Source organism: Aythya ferina, assembly GCF_964211825.1.
Source record: "Aythya ferina genome assembly, chromosome: 8".
NCBI classification, from domain to species: Eukaryota; Metazoa; Chordata; class Aves; order Anseriformes; family Anatidae; genus Aythya; species Aythya ferina.
In genome coordinates, this window is record NC_140304.1 from 13,379,290 (window position 1) to 13,395,391 (window position 16,102).

A 16,102-nucleotide genomic window follows, 5' to 3' on the forward strand; every position below is an offset into this window, starting at 1 on the left:
TTTTGGATATCTCATCCATGTTTTGTGGTGGTCTACACCAGCAGTAGACATAAGCATTACCAGGAGAGAGAGACTGCCACCTCTGGGGTTGTCATCATCCTTTTTGGAAGGTTATAGGAAATGTCAAAAAAAAAAGAGATAAAGATTGTGATCAAAGGCATGGGGGAGCTTCTGCATAAGGAGAGATCAAGCAGATTGGGATGTGTCAGCTTAGAAAAGAGGCAGGTAGGAGAGGGATGCAATCGAGGCATCATGCAGCCCGGAGTGGAGAAGAGGTGGCAGAGATGATTGTTTGCCATGTCTTGTGATTCAAGAGGGTTACCCAGTGAACTCATTAAGCAGAAGGTTTAAAGCAAATGAAGGAAAGTACATTTTCCTGAAGTGCATAATTACATATGTAATTCATCACCGTGGGCTGCTGTGGAGTCCGAGAGGGTAGTATAGATGTGAAGTGGGCCTAGGTTGTTGTGGAAGGCAGATCCCAGGGGATTGCAGAGCACAACCAAAGGGTTTGTAGAAAGAAGAGGGCCATAAGTATCCCATCACTCATTTACTTCCTCCCTCCTCCCCTCTGCAAGGCTGTGGCCGTGTTTCCTCTGCCCAGAGCATCCTCTATTGTGAAGCAGGGGCTCAGGGGCTGAGCCCTGGAGGATATAGCTGCTGAGGTCTCACTGACAGCACTTTCTCTCCTCAGGGTCAGATGTCCGCAGAGTCTTCTCTCTCAGTGTGTGGCCTTGTGTAGTGGCTGAGAAAGCATGGGGATGGAGGGGCTGTGATGCTGGTGGGCTACATCATGGTCCTGACCAGAAACATCTGGGCTTGGTGGGGCAGCAGACACCACATGAGGCTGAAGCCTGACAGTGGGCTTGAGAGGTAAGAGCCAAGTTGTGAATTTCAGCCCACCTATGGGACTTGATGGTACCACAGCAAACACCTGAGTGGGAGGATGATGCGTGGTGGCTGGGCAGGGGAAGGCAGATCCTTTCCATTTCTCATTTAGGTACTGTGCTGGAGTTGGTTTCTGCAGGCAGGCAGCACGGCTGCAGGGTCATATTTGGAAGGCTTTCTCAGCAGTGTGCACATGTTAATGATGTTTGAGGAGTAGTTTCTGTGGGAGATCTGGGAGCCAGGCAGCTCTGCAAATCAGCCCATTAGTATTTTTAAAAGAAAGCCTCCATCCTGTAGGAACTACTGCGGCCTCTGGAGATGTGCCAGAACTGTATCCCAGATTGCACTGCATTCACTTCTCCTATTAGATCTTTCCCTCTCTCCTTTCATCCACCCCTTTTCCTTCCCTCCTGGATAGAGCTTTCTATTGTTATTCTATCCAAAACGCACCCCAGCTATTGCTTTTCGTGCCTCTCTTGCCTGGAAGTTTGCACGAGGATAGGTTATCGTTTCCCCCCCCCCCTTCTCCTTTTGGAGCTAATCACCCTGGTGAAATTGAGCTGTAATGCAGTTGGCAGTGGTCAGATTGAGCTGAACGTGTGTGCTCCAGCACATACCCAGATTCTTGCATCAATAAAAATGAACACAGACAGCCGCAAAGCAAAAGGGATATCACTCGGCCTTGTTTAAAACACACTCACACCAAAGCATAAGCAACCCGAACAAAAGGTCCCTGTCTCCTCTTTTGAGGCAGGTGAAAGAAGAAGTTATTGGACTTGATGTACACGGTGAGAGGGGGAGACAGTCTCCCCCCCCTCTCCCCCTTGCCATCCGCAGCTGTGCAGCAGGTAAAGAGGAGATTGCCTTTGGTGGGGAGGATTTATAGGTATCGTGAGTCAGTCAGAGTGTCAGGGTAAATCAAGCCTGACGTTTTTAACATCTTCCCCACACAAAGGGGGGCAAGGGGGAATGGAGGAAGCAATTGTAATTTTATGTCTATATCCTGCTCGGCTAATCAAGGTGAGCAAGAGACATGCCAGCCAGAGGAGATTTTCCTCTTGTTAGCTTGATCATTTCATGGCTTTGGCTCTTCCCTTCCGTTCCTGGACTACCAAAGCAATTTCCTCTGGGGGGGGAAGGAGAACCCAGCTTATCAGGCTGTAGGCAAATAGTTCTTGTTCCCTGGACCTGTCTCCTGCAATATGCCTTGATTCAGGTAAATGCAAATGCATGGAAAAAGACCTTTTAGCAGAGGTTTGGTTACCTTTGGCCCTCTCCCATCTCCTCATTCCTGTTCAGAGCCCTGGCTGACCCCAGACCCTGAGATGGTAGTGCTGTGGTGTGCAGCATCCTCTCCTGGTCCTCTTTCATCCCCGTCTCTCAGGAGCATCCTGCTCAGGCTGGACATGCAGGTGAGCTATGGAAGGAAGGGTTATCTGCATCACAGGGGGAAGTTAATTCCAGAGGGTTTCCAGCAGCAGCATGGCTTACGGAGTCATGCATGGCATTTGTCTTGTCTTGCCTTAGGCCCCTGCTGCTGTAAATCCTCCCGGTGCCTTTTGCCATGCTCCCAGCACAGGCAGCCTCCCCACGGGGTGCTGGGTGGGCTCTGGTGTGTGAGGAGATAGAGGGAGGCAGAGTAAATACATAACTAGGTCCTCTTTCACCTTTCCCAAGCCAGAGTGAGGATGCCTTGACCATGGAGGTGTCTGCTGTGGGTGGGAAGAGGGAGCAGGATGAGCCCTGGCCATGCAGTGCTCAGCAGAGCTGAAAACTGCACGCTGGGTCTGTGTGCGGTACGGGCAGGGCAGCAGCATTGAAATTCCTTGCGTGCACACAAGTGGGCGAAGCCATCAGCAGAGGGCAGGGAGCCTCCGAGCTCTGTGGGCTTGTGCTGATTTACACCAGCTGGGGAACTGGGCCAAATCTGTCTCTTTCAATGAATGATCATTCAATTTTTCTCTCGGCTATCAAGCCCTTAAACAAAAGCCAATTGAAATCAATGGGAGACTTGCATCATTTTCAGGGTTATAGGTCTAAAAAAATGGGATGCTTGGGGAAAAAGCAGGCAGGGAAGAGAAAGGGAAGAGAAGGAGGAATAAATGCTGCTGTAACGTTATGGCTTACAATGTAAACAGATGTGAATGAGAAATGCTTTCGTTACGATTCTCCCAGCAGCCACAATTCAGGGAAGCGGTACGCAGGCATGTATACATGGAGAGCATCCTTCGTTATGCAAACTGCTCCGCAGGCACAGAGGGAGCCCGGCCCTCTGAGAGTCCTTTCTCTGCATGCCCTGTTCCTATATGTGATTAAGTTCTCTGCTCGCCCACTGCACTTAAGGCTCTTATTAGCGGTAAGCACATGCTCCGCAGGATGGCTCTTGCATGCGGAACTACAGCAAGAAGCACTGCCTTCTGCTCGCAGAAACCAGCAGGATTTTTTGCAGGAGCTGGAAGATGGGGAAGCTATTATCTTGTCCAGCCTCTGGCTGCATTTTGATAAAAATCCTTTGTCCAATGACTGCAAAGTATTTTGCAAGTACAGGCGGGTAAATCCTCGACAGACAGGCATTATCTGGCCTATTTTTACAGCTGAGAATTCACAGCCATCAGACCCATCTGGGTGATGGTGCTGTCTTCACCTGGTGATCTCCTCAGCTGAATGAATATGTCAGGACCAGTCCTTTCAAATGCAGTCCCAGTTTGAACACAGCCCTCCAGTGTGTCTGGATAAAGTCACACTCTTCCTACCTCAGCCTCCCCATCCATATAACAGGTATGACAATCATCCTTTCCCCTGGGTAAACATTTCATTATGCGATGCTGCTGAAGTACCTTGGAGGGGAGAAGACCTTCGGATAAGTCTGCATTCTCAATTTGGATATATTTGTCTGCGTGTTTTCTGCTTTAGCTGTCGTTCTCTTGCTTTGCCTGCTCATTAGTTCTGCCTGAGTGCAAGACCTCTCCAAAAATGCAGTGTTGGCAGTGGGCATGAATTCTTAACGACTCCTGTCTCTAATGACAGAAACCAGGGCCAGGCAGTCAGTTTGCTCGCTGAGAGCAGGAGACGCAGACTAGTGTGCTGCCGATTTCTCTCATCACAGGGCGAGTTTGCAAATCACAGGAGGATCTGCGAAATATGCTCAGGTGCTGGCCTGCTTCTCGGGTGGCAAGGAGAATTGGTTGGGATGACAGACAGAAAGAGAAGAGGTGCCTCGCATTCCGTGGAAGGTGCTGAATTTGTTTTTAATGCTCTCTCTGGACTCTCTTCTGTTCTGCCCAAGAGATCAAGAACATATTTTGGCTTTTGATACAGAGGTGGAAATCCCAAGCCTGACTTGCTCAGCGCCCTGTTGTGACGCCCAACTTCACACGGAGGGAAATATTAAATCAGTAAAAACAACAGACAACACAGCAGCCAATTTAAAGCAAGAGTTAAAACCAAATCCATTGTACAGAAAAGAAGGACTTAATGGGAAGCTTAAAAGTTATTTTTAGTAATGTTTTTGCTGCCTTTTGTTTCCATTCCGTGCTTGTGTTCAAAGCTTTGTTGACTTCTAGAAAGATAATTTTCAACACAAGTTAGCCTTTCCTTTTACAGACTCTTTATATTTTGTTTTAAAAAAAAAAGTCTTGGCAAGTTAGAATAGGTAGGAAGGGAAAGGAAGGTGAATCCTGCCTAGGTGCCATTCATTCTATTTCATTTAATGGCAGGGATAAGAAGAAAGAAATGAGAAAATAGCATTCACAATCTTCACAGTTCTTTGATTTTTTTGACTCTTAAGAGCCCAAAGAGAGAAAATTACAATTTTATGGGGAGGAGAAAAAAATCTGAATTCTCATTTTTGCTGCATTCCTACTGAAGTGTTACTTGGTGGAATTGTATTGTTTCTGATGAAATCTCGGTATACACTGAGAAAAATTTGAGTTGTTTTTTGTGCTCTCCGCTCCCCCTTAGAGCTCTGCTTATTTCTTTGTGCTCGTCTTTGCTTTTCTTTTCCATCTCTTGTACTGTTTGTGTCTCTCCCTTCTGTCCTTGCTGATGCCTTTTTTCCACTCCTCCTCCCATTCCACTAAAATTACCACCGTCAAGACTGTTAAAATGACTCTGAGGTGTTTCCTTCCTGGACGGACTAATTGGGGCTGAGATCTTTATAATTCCCAGAGCTATTTTCTTGGGCTGACCAAGTTGACTTCACTTTACACATTACTGCTGGAAAGTTTGGTTCAGGGTATCTCTCTCCCAGTCTAATATGGCAAGGTAGGCTCTGGCACTGGGGTAGTCCACGTGGCCCATGTAGGTCAGTCAGGTGTCTGTATGTGCCTGGAGTGACTGGAGAGTCATTCTGGATTTGCAATAACTGAAGCTCAGCCTCTTTGGTAGCGCTCTGCCCATCTGTTAGATAAGTTTGGAAATAATTTTTTTTTATATATATATTTAAAAATAGCTTATAGTTAACAGCCGTTTAGGCAGTCTTCTGAACCATAGGTTGGTGTTTGGAGGAAAGGAAAGAGAAAGCTGTGAGGTGTCCTGGCCATGTACCCCTCAGGATTTACTTTCTGTTTCAGGTCCCTTCTGTGGATGAGTGGAGCCACTGCCTGCTGTGGGACCCTGGTGCTCTTCAGTGGGGCTGAGGAGTGTGATGTCCAGCAGTGCTCTCCTGCTGTGTTTGGCTGTGACTTTTTTTCTCCATGGAGTAGGGCCACGCATCAAGCTGTATGGCTGTGTCAGTTCAGGGACTGCAGGTCAGCTTTGGCATTGTGCCACCCAAACGTGTGAGGCATGGTTATAGCTCCCAGTGGGGTTTTCAGAGCCACCTCAGCCTGCAAACCTCACTTAGACTCTGCTCTGTTCCTAACGATGTCTGGCTACCACGTCCACTGAGCAGCAAAGGGAATATGTGCTGGGAAGAGGAAAATGAGACAAGGCTGGGATGAGAGGCTCAGCCATCCCTGGATGAAATGTTTGAGGTCACGCTGGAGGTCTGGCAAAGGTACACTGCATCTCTCATGGGTGTCATGGCTCTAACTTGGGGATGAAAAGCTCAACAGCTGTTTTTAGTGAAGTCTCTGGGGCCCTCTGTTCTCTGCTTCACTGGCGGGCAGTTCCCACTTTGTCTTTACCCTTTGAGCCCCGCAAGAAGGCATGTTGATTCCACAGTGCACTTGTTCTTGAGGGCGGCTCTTGAAATCCTGCCGTAATTATTCACGAGCCGTGATTGGAGCCCACGCACGGAAGGGTGGGGGCTGTTATTTGCATCTAGGGAGGATCTGATTATAATTGTAGCAGGGAAGTTTGTTTGAGCCTGATTCGGTGTCAGCTTGAAATTCCTTGATGATGCTCCTTGGGCAGGAGAGGTGTACAGGCACAAGGTCTGGGGAAGGTTAATGGAAGGGACTCGGGGTGTCAGGCTTGTGTAGGGAAATTACTTTTAGTTCACAAAAGATGAACGCAATAGGACTGCTTAGCTGGAGAAAGAGCAGCGTAGTAGAAACTAGAATTATCTGGCTGATCCTTAGGATACCACTGTCTTCTCCACCCTGAAGACTTAAGAAAGATGCATGTTTTGTTCAGGATGGTTGATTTAAATCACCCATTTTAATCATGATTTAAATCAACAAGCAGGAAATCTTGATTTAAAAAGCACATTTTAATCTTGTATTTTAAAGTTCATTTCCTAATGAAACATAGTTTCTCATTGGTTGGCATAATTTGGTACTATTTTTGGCAAAGCAGAAGGGGACGCGACACCCATACATATTTATTGATGTGACTGTATAGCTTAACATATATCTGTTCTGATTTGGAACTTTTACATCTTTTTATTACATTGCAGAAATGGGAAACATGTAATTCCTGATTTATTAGACATGGCTGCTTCTTTTACGTGTCTCAAGCTACATGAGGATAAAAATTAAAACGCAATTAAAAATGCATGAAGAAAGCATTTTGGAAGTTTTGTTCGTATCGCAGAACAGAGGGCTGGAACGAGCTGCTGCAGATAAATCTCCTTCTAGGTTGGCATTGAGGCAAGATCAATTACACCTTTCCCCTTCTCACAGGTGTTTGCTTAACCTTTCCGTAGTTGTCTCCAGTGAAAAATTCTGCAACTTCCCTGATATCTGTTCCGGTGAGAAAGTTTTTTTTAATGTCTAAACTTAAGCTTTCTTTGCTCCAAGTTAAATTATTTCTTCTTCTCCTGCCACTGTGAACACAGAGAACAATCGACTTCTGTCTTAATAACCTGCTAGCTATTGGAAGATTGTTATGCCTCTGTGCCTTAGCCTTCTCTTTTTTTCTTAATTTTTTTTTTTTTTTTTTTTTTTTTTTTAGGCTGAATGAACCTAGTTCATTTAACCTTTACTTGCCAGTTCTTTTTCCTAAAGCTGTGGCTGTTTTTATTTCTTTTCCTCCGGACAGCCTCCTGATTTTTTCATCTCACTCTGCATCTGCAGTGAAATTACTTTATGGATGCTTCAGAAGGAGAAATTGCTTGCCGCAGTGTGCCTGCAAACTGCGGAACTCATTGCTACAGGATACTGGGGATGCTAAAGCTTAAATGGGTTTGGAGAGCATTTAAGCAAACTAATGAAAGATGTTCCTGAGCTGCGAACTGCTGGAAGGCCTCATGAGACTGGGACAAGCAAGACATGGAGGGAGGAGGGATAGTGTGCTGCTGCTCAGTCCCATGGTTTCATTGCTGGTTTTGGGGTGCAGCTCGCCCTGTTGGGGTCCTGCTGCCACTGGTCTGCTGCTCTGCATCCACACTGTGCTGTTATCTGCCAAGAGCCCATCACGTTGCTGTGGTTTGGAGAAGAGTTGGGATGTGCTGGTGCCTTCCTCCCTGCAGCTCCTCTTCGCAGCCTCTGCAGCATCTGCCCCTAAGCTGGCTGTGAAAGCAGGGCTGGCTCTGCCGTGGTTACGCTGGCAGTCAGAGCCTTGGGGAAGCTGGATGGTTGCAGGGGTGTACCAAATGTGGTAGGATTTGAGTGCTCACTGGAGGCTGGCAGAGTCCAGTTCTGCTCCTTCCGACGGCAAACACAACTGCGGGGTGGTGCTGGGATCTGTGCCGGGGCACCAGGGTGGTTACTGCTGTCCGGGCCAGGCTGTGCTGCCGCTGTAAATGGCTGCTGGGAAGCAAAATCTCCCTCTTCCCCAGAATGTGCTGGATTCAAGCTCTCCTTTTATCTGTTCAGAAAGTGCTGAAGTGTTTCTAGCTGCTCTTCAAAAGCAATTCTGCACTGCCCAGAGGGGGCTGTAAGTCATGTGGGGAGCCAGGAGAAAACGATACTCATCATCTCAGCAGAAGTGTGTAAACCACTTAACTTTTCTGGCTTCAGCTCCTGGGTGAGATTTAAACCCTCGGATGGGACTGTGGTTACAAGGGTACCTTTAGTGGGCTTAAGGTACCCTGTGAAGCCATCACTTTTGGAAGGGCTGGGTTTGGGAAAAAAAGTGCTGCTGTGGTGTCTTGAAGGATGTTCACAAAGGTAATTGCAGTCCTTGGCTTTCCTGTGTGCCGAGACATCATGGTGCTCTGTGGTTTCTGTGAGAAAGCCCTGTTATTGAGGGCCTTTAGAGAACAGCACTTCTTTGTTCCTGTTCACGGATGGCTTTCCAAATCCATTCTTCCTTTTCAGTTCACCTTGTGGAAAGGAACACATTCAGAAGGGGCACAAACTTAGGCAGATCCTGTCTGGGATTAACTCTGCTGAGGCCACTGGAGTGCGGCACGGAGCGGGCAGGTCCATGGGTCTGTGGGTGTTAATGGTGTTGCACCAGCACCTGCGGGGGAAGCTGGGAGGGCTGAGAAGGGGCAAAGCAAAAAGCTGCTCCTCAGCTTCCAAATGGTGCTCCCAAGAGGAGAATTGCTTCAGAAGGAGCTCCTCACAGGTATTGGATCCCTTGTATTTCTTGACAAACCTTTGCACTGAGAGATATCTCTTTTTTCAGAAAATAATAAAGCTGGGCAGCTTGCAAGCCGCGGGCTTGTGCTCGCCTTCTCCCTCATGTTCATGTGCTTGGCAGTGTCTGTGCTTTTGCTGAAGCAGCCTGGATTTGGTTTTAACTCTTGCTTCTCTGTGAAAGTAGAGAGCATGCAGAGAGAGAATAGGTTTGCTTTTTTACAGGCAGGCAGAGGGTGGGCACCAAAACCCACTCCCCTTCTTTAATCTCACCTGCAGAGGATGACCAGAACTCCTTATATAGACTCCTATCCACTGCCAGCTTAATTAACTAGTGGTTCCAGAAAGCCCTTGTAGAACAACTGATTTATTTTTTTTATCTGATTTGGTATTGTTATCTCTGTCCTGTTGGCACTCAGGCTGTTGCTCAGCCAGCTCTTAGATGGTGAAAGCTAGACCTTGCTCCTTTTCCCAAGCCTGATTTTATCCCATAGGCTTTTAGACTAGAGATGCAGATTTAAAGAGCAGAAACCCTCGCTGTCTATAGCTGCGTGGGGAGTGTGTAGCTGCAGCTGGAACAGCCTTTGAGTATGAATGGCACAGGGCAAGGAAAACATGCTCAGCGTTGTTTCATTGCCTTGGCTTACTGTCTTTGCTCCACACCTGACCCGAGGACACATGTGAGAGCAATACAAGATGTTCAGCCACTTGTCATGTCGTGTCTTTTCTTTGCCTCTGGCCTGAACCGAGGTCTTTCGGTTGCTAGTTCTTGTGGTTTTACTGGTGGCCCTCCTGGTGATACATGTCATGTCGACGCCCCGTGTTGTAGGAGCATGTGACAAAGAGAATCACAGCCCTGATTGCAATAAAACTTAATTTCCCCTGCCTCCATAAAAATGTGTATGTGAAAAGACACAGCTGAGCCCTCAGGGCTAGATGTAAGAAGGCAGGGGGAAGATCTCCCAGGGTGTGGGGATTTAAGAGGTTGCTGGTGTGGGGATGTGAGCTCTGGGGTCACTGGTTCTGGGTTCCCTGAGGCTGCTGCAATGGGGGGTGCCGGGGTGAATCGGGGCTTGAAGAGAATTAAAGCTGGCTCTGAGGAAAATGACCTGAACCCCCCAACTTGACACAAGGTTGGGTTTTGTGTTGTCTGTGCCAGGGACGTGAAATTTGTAATGGCAAGCAGGGTGAGGGCAAACAGCTTTTAAACCCAGGGCAGGTCCTCCCTGTTCCCAACCCTCTAGCTTCCCCAACTCTCTTCTCACTCCCTGTTCCATTGACCAAGCACGGAGCCCACCCTTAACCCTCATCACCTAGCCAGCTGGGCACATCCACCTCTGCCCTGTCTGCAGCCTTAGAGACACCAAAGGCATCCTGGAGAGGGTGGGGGTCCTCCGGGGCTGCTGGTGGCTGGCGGGATGGTGTTGCTTTGCTTGAAAACACAGAAGGGGTCATTAAGTCAACAAATTTGGCTTCCTGCACGGCTGAGAGTGCCCCAGAAACTTAATGGGCTGCTCTTTTGGGCAATAGCTTGTGCTCAATATTTATAGAGAAATGGTGCTTTGAAAAGATCCCATTTTTTAGCCTCTCCTGCTGTTCTCTAGCTAGGGCTGAGCCTTACCGTTAATAAGGGAAATGCAGACATCTCTTCACAGTAAAGGCAAAAAAAATATATAAACCCCCTTTGCTTTCCTTCCCATCTTGTCAGGAGCACCCTGCTGATCCCCTGTGCTTTCTTCCTGTCGCACAAAGAGTGGATTCTCTCTCTCTGTTGTGCTCCTCACTAGAGGAATGGCTGCTGAGCGTGTCCATGCTGCCATACTGTATCCTGAAGTTGGCTTTTAACAGCAGACAAAGGAAAGTGCAGCAGTTTGGGAGAAAACGGAGAGTCTGGAGGACCTGGGGTTAGTCTCTGTTATGTTTTGGATTTACTGTGCAGCCTTGGAAAAGTCGCTTGTATGCATCTGCTGTCAGCCTGTAAGCGTAGCCTCTGTCCGCACCAGTGTGATCTGCTGGACTTTTTTAGTACTGCACAGTAGTCATGTGTCACTCCTAACCATATTCCATCCACGGAGGAAAATATGCGGGTGCTGAAACAAGGGGCACTTTGAAACCGCAGCTCGGACGTTTGTGTCGCTCAGGTGCTTTCAGAAATATGACCTGCAGTTTATGGTGCAGGCTGAAATATTGCAAAAGGCTATTTTGAGCCTTGCTAGCTTTAATTGAGATCCGGGCTCCTACCAGTCCTTGTGAAATGAGCCTGACACCCTCCTCTGTGTTGTTCTAGTGAAAATGGGTTTCTTAAGCTTTCTGGCTGCACTTTGGATAAGCGCTTCTGTTTTGAGGTGTGTGTAATGCCTGTCACCAAAAGGATGAGGGTCCTGGCTCCGGAGGGTTTGTTGGGTGTGACATAATTCTGCTTTCAGTTTTGGCTTTGGAAATTCACCAGCTGTGCTAGGATCTCCAGTGAGAGATGGTGGCTGAGAACTTGGAAGGACACTCGGTGGTTCACCCAGGGGAGAATCCATTGCCCAAGCCCCCTCCTGTCTGTGGGGGCTATTAGGAGATCAATTTATTCTCGAAGCCTGCAGGTTTATGAACACGGTCTCTTTTCTTCAGCTGAGTTAAAAGGAACTATTTCCATTTGATTTCCTTGGGGACTGAAGCTGGCTGTCTCTGTTCCTTAGCTCAGGGCCATGGCAGTGGGGAGAAGAGGGAAGGGGGAAAGCTGGGAGCATGCAGCAAGGGTCTTGGCTTGTGCTGGACTAGGAAAACCTGCCTCGTGGCAAGGATGGGGAGCAAGCTGTGGGATTGCTCCCCCAGCAAAACGTGCAGTGCTGCAGCTGTGGTTTCCTGCCAGGAAACCTTGTCAGTGCTCCTGTTGCAGCATCCCTGGTGTGGTGGGGGGATGAGGACATGGTTTGGCTCTTAGGCTGAGCCGCTTGGCTTTGGAGGCTGTGGGGAAGGGGCAGCTTTCCCTGGGCTGGTGCAACATGCAGAAGACTGGCATTTCTGAGGCCTCTGAATGTCACTGGTGTGGTGAAGATGGCACTGGGCTTCTGGCTGGTGGATGTTATTAGCCGTCTGTGTAAGAAAGCCTACAGTATCTGAGAGCTTGCAGAGCTCCTTGCAGAACTGATACCAGAGAAAACATCTTGGTTTCTCTTACTGTTTTTTTCCCCTATTCTTTATTCAGGATGATTCAAATGCTCCTGGGACCTCCGAGGCTTCCTGGTCATTCTGTAGCTGCTGGATTTGTTTTCACCTTGCAAAATGGATTGAAGTGCTTTTCACCAGAACTCCTCGCCCTTCTGCACGGGGATCGAAGAGCTACGCTCCTTGGTTTGTGTGACAGAATGACCGCAGGTGCTGTAAGAAAGCAGGAAATCATCTTTGTAAAGCTGTCCAGAAAGCCTTGAATTCAGGTACAAGCCTCATGTTTATAGGAACATAAAAGGAACCATGGAAACTAAATATAGGTCGGAGCACCCGCAAGTAGAAAAAGAATCAGGGATTGAAAAGTTACCCTGATTTCTCTGCCTTTGGGTTTGCTCTGCTGGTTTCAAACTTGTTTGGGGTCCTAGGCTCTGTAGGAGTCTTTGGGATCCATGCAAAGATGGAATTTCTGGGGAAAGCAGCTGACAAAAGATCTCATTTAAATCCTGGCTGTGCCTTGGTCCTTGGGCTTATCGTTGAGGGCTTGTTCCACCAGGGTCCCATGCTGTTCGGTCCTAAGTGAGCTGCTGCTGGTTGTGGTGTTCCTGTTGAGCCCCAGGAAAGGTCAGATAACTGGAGAGGATTTGAGAGCTTTACATGTGTTGTTGACCTGGACCTTACACTTTGCTCCCCCCGTTCCCTTATCTAGAGGATTATCCCACGGAGTGCTGCATGCCCTCCTGGGCTCTTAGCAGGGATTCAGCTCCTCTGCAGTCCCCAGCTTCATCACAGGAAGCTTCTTCACCTAGCTGCTGCCAGCATGCTTTTGGCGACCCTGAGTGTCCCGTCAGCTGTTACAGGCCATTAAAGGATTTGTTTCTCGGCGTATGAAAAGGCTTAATTCAATTCTCATTCTCTCCTGGCATTCCTCAGAGGTGAGCGCGTCCCCTCAGCACGAATCCTCCGATGCCGCTAATTGACTTGAAAGTAGCTCATGTCTCCTTGGAAATGTCACCCAGCCCTTTTCAAGTGCAATTCCAGGCAATCAGGATCAATATGTTGCTTTAGCTAAGGGTATTAGCACATGACTGACAGCCCTGCGACATTAGCTTATTCATATGGACTTCCAGATGCTCATTTTTCTTCGCTGCCTCAGCTGCAATCCCAGTAAGAGGGGACAGAGCTTGGAGTGGAGCCATTACCTGGGCTGTGTTTGTTCACAGCACGATGGTGGGTACGGTGCTGGCTCTTGCACACCTGCCCTAAACCTACACAGTGTTCCCATCCCTCTCCTTCCCGGTGAGATCAAACCGTGCTGCCCCATCCACTTGTTCCTTGTGTCATGGCCTTGAGATGTTTCCGAGCGGCAGGGGCTGAGTTTTCAGCCTGTGTTAATCAGCATGGTGCTTTGTTTGATATGAGACAAGGTGTCGGTGTATTTTTGCTGTACCTTTGCACAGAGAATATTGTCGGTACAATTATCCCTCCTCAGATCTCTGTCCTTTCATGCTCCTCTCAAGGCTTGGGTCCACAGCTGAAGATTTCTCTCGCTTCCCTTGTTGTGTGGTGATGCTCCTGTGGTCCTGGCATCATTTTGAGCCAACGTTTGGGTTTCTGATTTCTGTCTTTCAGCAAGTACCCATTGTTCCCCTTTGTCTCAAAAATGTCTGTGAATTTGTCTTCCCAGCTCTGTGAGGAAGGGGAGTGCTGCTTTCTCTGCTTAGAGGTAGGTGGTGAAAGCAGCGGTAAAAGGAATTGAGAGGAGCTTACAAAAGAACTTGAGGCAGTGCTTCTGTGAGTGAATTCAATACGGGCCCAAGTGCCCTCTGCTTTTCTTGCCCTCTTTAACGAGGCTGGCACAGCTAATGCCCTTGCACTGCTCCTCTCTGGGGACAGCTCGCACCCCTTCTGTACCCAGCCATGCCTCTTTGCTTGGGAGGGAGAGGGAACCTTCTCCCCCAGTTCAGGAAACCCTGACCCAGGGAACATAGCAGCAATATTCAGAAGCAGGTTAAAGAATATTTCAGGTTTTCAAAGGAAGAAACTGAGATGCTGGGAAGCCAAGTGCCATGTCCTAAGTGAGACAGTGTTTCTCAGAAGCGATTCCTCTGAGTGCCTGCCTCGCAGCTGTTGGTACTCCCAGCTCTTGAGAAGAGCTGCTCCCTGGCATCAGAGCAGGTTGGAGCCGCAAGGAAGAAACCTGAAGTTAGCTCCCAAATGGCAAATATTAACAGATGTGGGAACGAGGTGTGCTGTGCTGGAGGACTGGGAAAACTTGGAGGGGCTTCTGTGCCATGCTGTGACTTTGAGCATCTCCCTTGCAGGGCTGGTGAAGGTGTGCGGTGTGCTGCAGTCTGGGGCTCGAAGCTGCTGCAGAGCCAGAGGTGGGGAATCTGTGTCAGGGAGCTTCTGAGAACATGTTCCCAAAAGACACATCAAGAGATAAACAAGCAAGACTGGAAAACTACTTTTAATCTGTGATGCTGCCTGGATACCTGCAGATGTCTCGCTGAATGCTGTGCCCTTTGAAATTCGTCAGGGTAGTCAGGAAGGGGTTAACTTGTTTGCCCTGTGAAACAGCCAGAACGAGTGCATCCAAAACTCCGGCAATCGGAGGCAAGCAACAATTATTAACGCCTCGGCATTTAATGTGGCAGATCGCTTCCGCCCCCAGTTATATCGTGTGTTTAATTCCAGAGCACTCGGAGTTGTCAGTCAGCAGGTCCATAGATCATGGCGACCTTAGCATCATGTCAAGGGGCTTCACTCCATCAGGGATAATGAACATCTCCCACCGGTTTCTTCCCATCATTCATTTGAGATCCAGAAGTTCATCATGCAAATGACAAACAATGTTAATTTTCTGCAAATAATTCCTCCAGATGTCCGTGGGACTCCAGCGCTCCTCGCCCAGAACAGTAAAATATGTTTGTCTTCCTCCCTATAATTCATCACTAGGCCTGCAAATCTCCACAAACTCTCTATAAACAAAGCAGGAGGCAGAGCACAGAGCCTGATAGTTCGCTGCAGTGCAGACGTGCCTCATGCTCTCACAGCAATGCACGTGGGAGAAGGAGTGGAGAGGTGGAAGAGGTCAAGAAGTTTCTTCTCAGCTGAGTTGACTTTGTGCTCAGCCTTGCAAATGTACGCGTGATGGTCTGAGCCAAGCCTCGCGCAAATGCGAGTCAACGTGAGAGGAGAAACTGGAATATTTCTGGACTTAAAACTTAAGACTGGCCTTCAGGAACAGCTGGATCTCTAGTGAAACCTGCTGCGAGCCTTATCTGCGTCACTAGGAGACTTGCCATCGGATGGTGAGGCTTTGCCGTGGCTCTGTATTGAGCTGCTCTCGGATGAGTAGTGAGGCAAATAGGCAGAGCTTGCTTGGTTTCTCCAAGCATCTCTCCAGCTCCCTGAGCTCCAGATCCAGCCAAAAATATATGAAGAGCTGAAATCCAGGGTGGTTTGGGCTACAGAGCATAAGAAAGAGTTTTGGCTTGGACAAGTATGAAGATGACGCAGAAATTAGTTCCAGCAAGTACATCTGGAACAGGGCAGACCCATGATGAAGCAGCCAACAAAACAGTTGTTTGTTTTTTGTTTGTGTTTTTTTTTTTTGTTTTGTTTGTTTTTTGTTTGTTTTTTTTTTTTTTTGTTTTACTCACAAGAAGTCAGCGGGCAGGTAGGACAAAAATACCAAGAGGATGGTGCAAATCCTGGTCTCCTGCCAGAATTCCAGCAGATCCAAAGCTCAGGAGATGCTGTATTCACCCAGATTTGCCACTCCATCCCCTACTCCTGCCAGCCATTAAATGGCATGGACCCGCTCCCTCCCCTGCTGTCCTTCTCACTCTGGAAAGGTTTTTAAAGGTCCCTCTAAGCGGCAGCTGCTGTGTGGCTTTTTGTTTTTTTGTTTTTTGTTTTTTTTTTTTTTATGATGAGCTGGAAATTAATTTCCTTTTTGCTGGCATTGGACTATCTGTTCCCACGTCGCAGTGCAGAATGAGCTCGTAACTCTCTTGACTGCCTCATGGCTGAGTTATGGGGTCTTCTGTAGTGCAGCCCAAAGGGTTTAATTTAAGTACGGGTGTCTTGAAGAAAGAGAAGTGACAACTACCTAGTGTTTTCGCAGTCCATACACTTGGAAACTT

At 48.0% G+C, this 16,102-nt stretch overlaps 1 long non-coding RNA gene across 2 annotated transcripts; it reads left to right on the top strand.

Moving 5' to 3' along the window:
* The first annotated feature begins 700 nt into the window (after positions 1 to 700).
* Positions 701 to 15,578, top strand: LOC311440682. Of its 2 annotated transcripts, XR_014695537.1 has the most exons (4): positions 701 to 873; positions 2,188 to 2,300; positions 3,995 to 4,121; positions 5,460 to 6,792. It is a non-coding gene; the product is annotated as an uncharacterized lncRNA (long non-coding RNA). The 2 variants fall into 2 exon arrangements; XR_014695536.1 differs by lacking the exons at positions 3,995 to 4,121; positions 5,460 to 6,792 and adding an exon at positions 11,992 to 15,578.
* Positions 15,579 to 16,102: the final 524 nt, after the last annotated feature.